This window comes from Anser cygnoides, chromosome Z, assembly GCF_040182565.1.
Source record: "Anser cygnoides isolate HZ-2024a breed goose chromosome Z, Taihu_goose_T2T_genome, whole genome shotgun sequence".
In the NCBI taxonomy this organism is placed as follows: domain Eukaryota; kingdom Metazoa; phylum Chordata; class Aves; order Anseriformes; family Anatidae; genus Anser; species Anser cygnoides.
Genome location: NC_089912.1, coordinates 71503964 through 71513201, shown reverse-complemented (window position 1 = coordinate 71513201; position 9238 = coordinate 71503964). Strand labels below are relative to the sequence as shown.

Sequence of the window (9238 nt, the reverse complement as noted above, 5' to 3'; positions counted from 1 at the left end):
CCAGGTAGCCTGGCTTTACAGCTCCTTTATACAACATTGTATCTTCTTTCTTCTCATTTTCTTTGTCTGTCCCTATTTTTTATTTATTTATTTGTTTATTTATTTTTAATGCTGTAAACTTTTTAAAATTGGAGATTACACATTTTGGCTCAAGTGGTCCAAATGCCTTTTTTTTCCCACTCCAGCCATTTCCACTTCCTCTGTTCTTTAGCTTATACCAAAGATCTGGGAGGGTTACAGTATGTTTTGTACTCTGATGGAATGTGGTGCTAATAAACCACCAAGGGATAGTATGTGCTGGGACTTGTCCCACTGCTGATGCTCTAAAAGAGTAGCCAGCAGTTGAGCCTACCCCGTGTTCCATCAGACTAAGGTTTGGGCTTGGGGCATTTTATAAACCCCTTAGCTCTTCATAAACTTGGTTAGTTGCAATTAAAAAAGAAACCTCCTGGGATTTCTGGGTAGTACTTTTAAACACTCAGATCTGGTCACTTAGAAATTCTACTAATAGTATATCTTCTTGATTTCTCATTGAGAATCTTTCAAATCAATTCAGGAAATAGGACCATCATGATGTAGTGTACAAAGATCACCCCTACAGTTTGCAATGAGGTCTGGGCAGTTAAAGCAAATGGTAGCCTCTGATGCCCCAAATCCTCCCCTCTGAGGGTTACAGATGTAGTAGAAAAACACTGTGATTACTCTGTCTCACTACAGTTCTCTGGCTGGCCCAGCTCCATCCAAGGTGGCTGACTGCCAGTGAGGTCTGTGATCTCTTGATTTTCTTCTCAGTGTGAACCATCTGCTCCTTGAGTCCTTGCTGCAACTCAACTTTTTTAGCAAGTTCAAAGTTGGCTACACCTTTCTCAGCCTCCCTTATTTTCTAGGAAATCTGATCCATGACACCCAGATTGCTGATCACCTTTTTGATTTCTTTTTAATAATAAATGGTGGGCATGCTGTTATTGGCCTTCCTAATGAATCCAGACTATTTCTGAGTGAGAAACTAAGGCATTTTTCCTCTTTCTTTTCAGCGTTTTCTTCCAAACCCTTCCTGGGAAGTTTCCAGATGCTCTTTTAATTCCTTTTGCGAAGTTTCAGTCTCTGACTGGAAAGCATCTTTGGCTATCTTTGAGTTTAGCAAGCTCAACTGGAATCTCAGCTCACGATTTCATCCCATGGGGAAATCTTTTGTTTCTTCTTCAAAAAAGATCTCACTACTAACACCATTGTTACTGTTTTTATAGAGTAGGTAGCCAGTATTCGTGCTTTTGCAGACTGTTTCTATTATGACAGAAGATAAGTGATATAGCCATATATTTTTTGATGTGATCCTCTTTTTTACAAGGATTATAGGTAACATTCACATTCCCAGAACTGAATAAAGGTCAAACAAGAGAGGGCATTTCTCAGCTCACAGATAAAATCATTTTTTTCAGCCAATGCTCTGTCCCCCAAATTCTATGAGTTGGCTTTCTTTCAAACCCCTAAGTACTTGTCTTGCTGGCTTTTTGGCTTCTTTACTTGCATCTGGCTGCTCCTGCCCATAAACACATGGACACTTTTACCAAACAATATGCAGTTCAGATGAATTTATAGACATCTCCCAGCAAAAGTCCTTCACCGTGTAGCTCAGCTTCTGGTTAGGCCTGCATATGGCCAGATTTTTGGGTAGTCAGAGCTCTCTTGAGCCTTATACATAAAAGCACTGTAAATGCTTCTTCTGTTTGCCCTTTATGAGGAGGCCTGGTAGCAGCATCAATGATGTTTCACTCATCCTTCACCATGACACTAGATCTGTGTTTAAGGAGTCTGGATTATCCTGCAACAGATCACAACTGCATAGCCTGCCATAAAGCTTCACCACAGTTTAATTTATGCCGTGATTCATTTTCATCCTTGTGGTTTCCTTGGAGTGGTCCTTGGAAAGGAACTGAAAGACTATCTGAGTTAAAAATTCACCTTTTACTTGTTTTGCAAGGCATGGGGGGACACAACCATTTCTTGTTCAATCACTAGCCCAATCAGTCAATGAGAATTGACAGTACCCAATAAATGCAACCTGGTGCTGTTTTATTTGATCCCCTCCCATATTGGTAGGATATTGTGTTGGGTGCAGGCCCATGTATTAGCAGTTGTGGGCCTGCAGAGCTGCTCTGTGAGGAGAGGCTCGGGCTGCCCGAGGTGGACATGGATGGCTCCTGCGAGCTCCAACAGCCCCAGCTGCAGTGCATGGCTGGGCCCAGCAGTCACGCGTGTGGTGCTTCTGTGAAAATCTATTTAAGAAAGGGCAGAAAACATGGACAGGCAGAGGAGGAGGGAACAAAAGAATGACAAACAGCAAAGGGACTACCAAAGCCAGATGAGAAGCACCATGGTGGAGCAGAAGTCCCTTGCAGCCCATGGAGGACTCTGTGCAGGTGGGCATTTACTGAAGGAACTGCTGCCTGCTGACAGCCCAGGCTGGAGCAGACATTTTCCCGAAGGACTGTGGCCCTCAGGAGATCCCATGACTGAGCAGGAGAAAAGTTTGAGAGGTAATGAGTGGGAAAGAGAAACTGCTATGTACTGGTTGTACCCCGTCCCCAGTCCTCCCTCAGCACCACTTGGGTTAGTGGGGAGGGAGTGAGAGGCAAACTCACCACAGCTGTGAAGGTAACGTAGATGAAGGTAACCTACACTTCTGTACTGGAGACATCCTGTTGGCTAGAAAGCCATCTGTAAATCATAGCTGGGATGCTGAGGGGCGTGCTGCGCACTGCTATGCAATGGGAAACAAAAGGCAAAGACTTGAGGGAGAACTGGAGCAGCTGGATCTGTAGTCAGACCTCTGCATGGTTTACTTCTTCCAGTTCCTTTTAATTTGCACTGGTGAAAGACAGAAGAGAGAAAGACAAAAAAGGTTTTGTCTATACTTATGAGACAGAGAAATAATTTTGTCAGTACCTGCAGAAAACTCTTTCTCTCCTGTACGTGCAGAAATTTAGTTACTGTAGGAAAGCCTTGACTAGGGAACAGGATCCCAGAGCTTTCAAACAGTAGAAATACAGATCTATATTTATGTATGTTTAACTTACATCGTGGTTTCAAGCAGCAGAAAAAAGGTCAGAATATCAGATGAAAAAGGCTTAATACCACACAGAAAAGGCTGAATTTAACACCTATCCTTTAAGTCAAGTCTGAAATTAAAAATAAAATTCATGTTATATATTGATCAGCAATCATGTTAAACAAAAGCTCCTTCCAGAAGGATGGCATTTTTATTGATTATTGTGACTTAAAGTGTATTTCCAAATGGTTACATAACTGTTAGCAATGAAAATACATGCATTCTTTTCCAAGGAATCTATGCGGGCCATTCTTGAAGGTTTACTAAAGCTGTTTTCCCTCCTTTCCTTCCTGAATGCACTGAATTATTTGTGATACTTACCTTTATCCCCAGTGCAACTTGGCTATCACTGTGAGGAATTCAATTGCATAAGTTCAGTGGGAACCTAAATGAACTCTACAGATGGGATAGTTTTCAGAATGTCTTTATCCCTTGAACTGGAACACTGGCCTATGTAATTTTTTGAATTATGTTTGTTTACTTTTGCCTTAACAATTCTGGAACTTTTGTTCAGGCCAAAACCAAAGTCAACCCCATTCGGGCCTTTTTTTTGTTTCATTTTCTGATGGTCCTGTAATAAAACAGAGAAGGCCTTTCAAAAATCTGTTTGTTATTATAACTTCACCCTAATTCCTCCCATACAGGAGACGGATCTTGGTGTCTCAAAACACAGAAAGTTCCTGAAGATCTCAAGGATTTAAAGGAATTAACACTGCTCTTTAAAATACCTACCCAGCCTTTGTATACAAAGAAAACAAATATAAACAAATATAAGTGCTTTAAGAAGTCTATAACAATAATTACCTTTTCTTTCACTTGTTCTTCCTTCATCCAGATTTTATCCTATTTCTTCTTTGTCGCTTGGTGTAAATCTGAGAAAGAGCTGACAGAACACAATAGAAAATATTTGCATATTACCTGAGAAAACTGCAAACAACATACCCAATCCAGTTATATAGAGCATAACACAGTGTAAGGCATAGGACAGAAGTTCAGTTGTGCAATCCTTTCTCTTGTTGCTAAGACAGTTTTCTGACAGCCTGCTTTCTTCACCTCACCTTGTGTGTTCTGAACACTAGTAAAGAGTTTTGTCTAAATTGAGAGACACACAAAGCAGACCATCAGAAATTCTAGTATCATTGGGCATCCATGTTATCAAACCATGGTTTGGTTATCGACTTAGTGTGGATATCTAGATATAATATCATTCAGTCATCATGACAAACAAAATTGAATGAAAGGCAGATAATTCACGGAGTGGCTTTAGTGATGAGACACAGATAAGCTGTTGTTTCTTCTGTCACCAAGAGCTGTGGTTAAAGCAGTGATCAATCTGCCAGTTTCTCAGTTTCCTGAGGGATTGATCTGAATATTTTTCTTTTCCTGTGATTTACAGATTTATACAAGTTTTGAATTAAAGCTCAATCCTAGTGTGAAATAAATGCTGAATTTTAATAATATTTCTTAATCAGGAGAACTGATCTAAAAGACTTTGTGATTTTTGTGGTAGAGCTATCCTGAATTACATGTTTGTAATTTTAAACATAGTTTATCTCCAAGCTAAATCAGGACGTGTTAAGGTCTTCGAGTATTCATAGTCTGATCTATCCTCACATTGAACTGTTGTATGGCCTTTGGGTCTGGTTTTCACATTCATTTAAAAATGTCAGGGTAAAATTTTGGTATTTCTCATATTCAGTTGTGCATCACTCTTAAACCATCTCTATTGGTCACAGAGTAAGGTGACATCCAACATGAGTAAAGGCAAAAGAATCAGCCCTGAGCATTGAAAGCTGTGACGTGATACAGAGCTAATTAATGGAAATTTAGAGATATATAGACACTATGGTAGATACCATTGTGAAGAAAAAAAAAAAAAAAAAACAGACAAAAAACCACACTTTATTCAAGAGAGAAAGTAAGAAGTATGAAAGACTATAAACTTGCAATATGTTCCGATTAAACAGCTCATGCTGAAGATCATATTTGTAAAATGATAGATAAATGATAGATAAAATGATAGATAAAAATGATGATAGTGTAAAAATTCAAACAGAATTTAAGAATAATTCACCCTAAAATTAACAAAATATATATATACCAAAGAAGGTAACGCTGTTTGTGCTGTATTTACTAAGATAGCACTTTAATCTCTGATATAGTTGGCTATGCAATTAATAGCAATATATAAATTATTTACATGTTATTTTCATATATGTAAACTTACTGTTTACAGCAGGGTAGCATCCAAAATCACACTCAAAATAGGACATAGATAAACATTGCCTACATTACAGATAATATAACAGTCCCAGTGTTTGTTTTTCCATCACTGTCTAGGTTCGTAAATTAATAAACTTCTCCCTGACTGTCCTGCAAGTTTCTCAGGTGCCAACCTCAGCTGTCCACAGTGAGAACGTAAGTGCTCATGTCTTGCTCTAACTCCACTGCTGTACAGGCTCCAGCGTGGAGGTTGCCTAGATTTTTCCTAAGCACCCAACAAAGCCTGATAATTTGCCATGGCACTGTAGGTGATGCCATTATTCAAAAAGGGTCTTCATAAGGTAACCTATTGCTTAGGAGGTTGTTCTTGTGGTGTCCTGATCCTGACAAGATGTGAACTACTTGAACACACAGTAATTTGGATGCAACGCTCTTTTGTCAATACTTAAAATGCACCAGTGAGGGACAGGAAGAAGAGCATGCATTAAAACTCCAAACTTAAGAAGGGACTGAGGCTTTTAATAATCACTCCTAGCTGGATACTTCTGTTTTATTTCTGTACATTCCCTGTCTGGTCCCTGTAAGGGGAGAGCCATTTGTCTGTTTAGCCTGCTTACTTTTGTGTTTTTTGAAGGTGGACAGTGTATGTTTGAGCCTGCTGGATAGGTGACTTGTGTGAGCCATGGAAGCCTGACTCAGATGTCTCAGACTGACCGTAACACCGTGTCTTCCTGATGGTCCTTCCTCTGGCTGGAAATGGCTCCCATGTGCATGTCCTCTGTGGAATCAGTGGAGATTTAGACTGACTTTCATACAAGATGTCTTCAAGATCCCATCTTTTCTCCATTGGTTTTATGATAAGGTGGGCAATTTTTTTAGAAGGACAGGATTACTTTCTCTGTAACTGAGTGACTAAGATTCTTAAGCTGGGCACTGGCCACTGAATCCCACCCAGTGATACAGTAATAGATCTGTAAGCAAACACTACTTTTGTGGTATTTCAGTGTGACACACCACATCATTATCACTGAGTCACAAATGGAAAATTTTTAATGGAACCTTTCAAAAATCTGCTTTTCAGCTTAGTATTGGTTTATGATCATTTTGAAAATTATTTATTTAATTATTAATTGTTCATTTTTTAATGAAGAAAACAGAAGTGGATATCCCTTGGTAGGGTTAAGCTCTGCCATTTTATGAGCTGAGCTGAAAAGTCACAGTGCATGTGCTTCAAACGAGATAGGTTTTCCAACCACTCTGTTGGAGGTGAGGATGGTGAGTGAGCAGTGAGCACGATTGGCTCACCATTTGTTTGATGTCAGGGGCCTTGTGCTGTGCTGTGCACAATGTGACATGTCATCATACTATCTGCTGGCTTTGATCTGCCCTGGAACGCTGACTCCCTTATGGAGAACACCCAGATGTGCTCATCCAGCCACAAGATCTGGATTTGGAAAATTCTTAATTAGGGCAAAATATTCCCCTGTGCCCACCCTGAATGATGCAGCTCTTGCTGACGTAGGTGGGTATCTCATGTGTTGCATGCATGTAGCGGGTGAGTAAGGACTGAAGGCCCAGCCCCTTTTCCCTGGCTACTCCCTGGAGCAGACGTGGGCTGCTGTGTCACAGGAACGGGCTGACTCAGCTGTACCTTGACCTTGCTCTGACCCTGTGGCTCTCGGTCTGAAGGAAATAGTTAAGTAACAACTAAAATACAAACAAGTGTATCTGCTTACTGTATTATTTTGCCTAGATTTACAGTACTTAAGAGCAATCAAGTATTTTACTTCAACAGAGGGATACAATTATAGTATTACAATCAGTAGCAGAGTGATCCTTCTTGCACAATCGCCATGTCCTTTTTCCATAGCATTGACTTAAATGCAGATCACGAGAACAGTGAGTGCTTGCCTGCAATTTTCCTTTAGGTTTGTTATGTAGATTTTTCTCTTTCTGGAACTTTACACGGAGAGGCCAAGGGCCTCAGGTCCCTGCAGGTCCCCAGGCACTGTTGAGTGTTGCCCACATTGTGGAAGCTGAGGTAGCGGACTAGAGTATCTTGCACCATCAGGCAGCACATGGATGGGAATGGGGGCAGCTAGTCTTGTCAGACAACTGGATGTAATTGTATAAGGGTGTGCTGGTTTTACCTTGCTGCGCAGCTGAACTCCACCACAACCACTTTCTCACTCTGCCTCCTTAGAAAAAGAGGGGGAGAAGAAAGTATGCTGGGAAGAAAAAAAATCTCATGGGCTGAGATAAGGATAATTTAATTAAAGGGAAAAGAAAGGGGAAAAAAAGAAACAAATGAAAAAAAAAAGAAGAAAAAAAAAAGCAACGGCTGTGCAGAAGAACAGAGAGAGAGAAAAGAAATTACTTTCTACTTCCCATCAGCAAGTGATGTTTGGCCACATCCTGGAAAGCAGAGCCTCAATACGCGTGGCAGTTGTTCAGGAGGACAGACGTCTTCACAACAACAGCCATCCCTCTCCTTCCCCTTCCCCAGCTTTTATTGCTGAGTGTGCCATCTCACGCTATGGGATATCCCTTGGTCAGTTCAGGTCAGCTGCCCTGGCGATGTCCCCTCCCCACCTCTTGCCCACCCCCAGCCTGCAGGCGCTGGGGGGTTTGGAGGCAGTCTTGGTACTGTACCAGCATGGCTCAGCAACAAACACAGCACCGGTGTGACACCAGGGCTGTTCTAGCTACGGGTGCAGAGCACGGCACTGTATGGGCTGCTGTGGGGAAAGGGAACTCCATCCCAGCCAGACCCAGTACAAAGGGAAATCACATGCTCTTAGCATCAATGAGTAGCAGGTAATTTTTCTCCTGCAGCAAGAACTGCTCCTGCCTGTAAGATTATGGACTTCCCTTTAGAAAGGGTCAAATGCACAGTGACCCTGAAGGGCAGCAGAGCTGCCATTCTCTAAGTATCGGTTTTCCTCACATAAACAAATTTTTATGGCTGCTGCTGAAGAATGATGGAAAATGCATTTTCTGTGCATTTACACACTTACAAGCTGTGCCACTGCAGATCTTTCAGTGCTTTTCTCACTAGTATTTATGATCCTTGATTTGAAGCATGAACTACTGGATAGCAGCTGGCAACCCGTGGTGTGAGTGACACCTAGGCAGCCTTGGTGGGGCATGGAAAGATAGAGTGGGGAACATCTCAGCAGATAAAAGGTTTGTTTTTATTATAATTTGGGCACTTAAGATACTTGCCTAAGCAGCTCTGTCTCATTGGTGTCAGTAGGAATTAGACACAGCCACCTATTTATGTTTTAGCAGCTGAAATATTGAAGAAGGTGGCAAAAACTTGTTATACTGCAGTGGTGATACTGGGTAGGATCTTCTGAAATCAGTAAAGCTTCACATACACAGGAGGACCCACTTGCTAAATATGTCTACAGAACCAGGGCCTCTGAGGGGGAAGAGCTGAAGGAAAGGACTGGATACAGTAGAAACAGGGAATCCTATTGCAGCTGCCAAAAGTGCAAATCTGGAAGCATTATCTGTGACTCAGAATTACTCATTATCCAGACGTTCTTCACATGTGCTGCATGTACTCCTAGGGTGGAGGTTTTAAAATAAAGATGGGGAAACTTGAGTGTTTCCCGGGGTTCTGTGAATAAAATAAAATAGTGTTTTTATTTATTACTCTTGAATAATACACCCTTAACTAAAAATGATCCTTGCAAGCACATTAAATGAAAACAAAAGATGAAAGAAAAGGAAAGGGAATATCTGAAAAAAAGTGTAGGTCATTGCAGCTGTGTTGCACTCAGAATGGTTCAGCGATGGACTAATGAAAGATATGTGAATAATTTGTTTCATATTTATCTGCTTTAAGGTAATGTGCAACATCTATTATCATAACATTTGAGTTCTTCACAGTCTCTGTTG

The 9238-nt window shown here is 41.0% G+C and overlaps 1 long non-coding RNA gene across 1 annotated transcript in view; it reads right to left on the bottom strand.

Annotated features, from left to right (window-relative positions):
• Nucleotides 1-2557: 2557 nt before the first annotated feature.
• Nucleotides 2558-9238, bottom strand: part of LOC106035581 (uncharacterized) — a 33523-nt gene continuing 26842 nt past the window's right edge. Inside the window, exons 4-5 of the long non-coding RNA XR_007158917.2 lie at nucleotides 3914-3992; nucleotides 2558-2868 (exon numbers count right to left, since the gene is read on the bottom strand). This is a non-coding gene — a long non-coding RNA (uncharacterized lncRNA). The remainder of the gene's footprint in view (nucleotides 2869-3913; nucleotides 3993-9238) is intronic.